Here is a 1,131-nt window from a genome sequence, read left to right on the forward strand (position 1 = left end):
ATCTAGCAGCAATCAGTTGTCAATATTCCTTTAGATAAGATTGGGGTCTGCTGTTCATTTTCCCAGTTCTATGCTGGGTTGCTGTCTGGGAGTCTCTTGAGTCACTCTGGCCAACAACTCAAAGGAAGTATCTCCTGTCTGGCATTGTTTCTTGTTATGTAGCCTTTAGCTATATGTATGGACTCTTAAAAATTATATTGACCCCATTAATCTTTGGTTATACTTTCCTTTTGGGTGTTTAAGACCCTACAGTTGGCCAAGATAAAACAATTTATTTTCACTCTTAAGGTCATTTGAGGATCTATTACTCAGGGGTTACATGGGCTTGGGAGGAGACCCTGGCTCCTTTATTTTACCAGTTCCGCCTATGTGAAGATAAGTCAAAGGTCCTGCTTGACCATGGTTGGCTTTGCTTGGAAGCATGGAAGAAATGATTCGTCTGTGTTGACCCTCCTCTTTATAGAATGGACACTGGTTCAAGTCCATCTGGTGGGGTCTCCTTGGCCTCCTTGATAAAGAGGACAGATGACCCACCACCATTATAGGACATTTTGAGAGATGCTCATAGTCCCCTGGAACTAGTCGACCTAGGAGGGCAAGGAGCAAAAACTGTCCTTTATGTCCCTCTGACCAAATTATTATAGGCCTCAAAGGATGTCTGTTAAACACCCAAGAAGGTTAGTTCCACCAGTCTAGTATTCTTAATTATTGTGTGTCATGTAGATAAATCTTGGGCACAGACCAGTTGTTCTCAGGTAAACCTTACCTAGCCATATATTTCTTGACCTGGTATGTATAATTTGTCAGGAGGTTGTTGAAGTATTATGGTCCCCTCAGGTTATTAAAACTACTTTGGCATTATTTATCTCGTTCGCATTGTCTCATCCCACCACCATGGTTTCCCAAATTAAGGTGTTATTTCCCCCCTTTCTCCCTTAATAATACCCTTCACCTATGGTCCTACATCTCTTGAGCTCCTTCTTTCCCTTTATACCCCAGGTTCCTTGTAAACCCTTCCCTCCCCCCTCTTTTAAACTCAATTTTTTTATCCATATCTCCCTTATTAACACCTGTTTCCTACTGTTCTTCTCTTTCAGGTTCTTTCTTTTCCTTTACCTCCCTGTTTCCTTT

The sequence above is a fragment of the Nannospalax galili genome, unplaced genomic scaffold, assembly GCF_000622305.1.
Source record: "Nannospalax galili isolate Female #2095 unplaced genomic scaffold, S.galili_v1.0 scaffold120, whole genome shotgun sequence".
NCBI lineage: Eukaryota > Metazoa > Chordata > Mammalia > Rodentia > Spalacidae > Nannospalax > Nannospalax galili.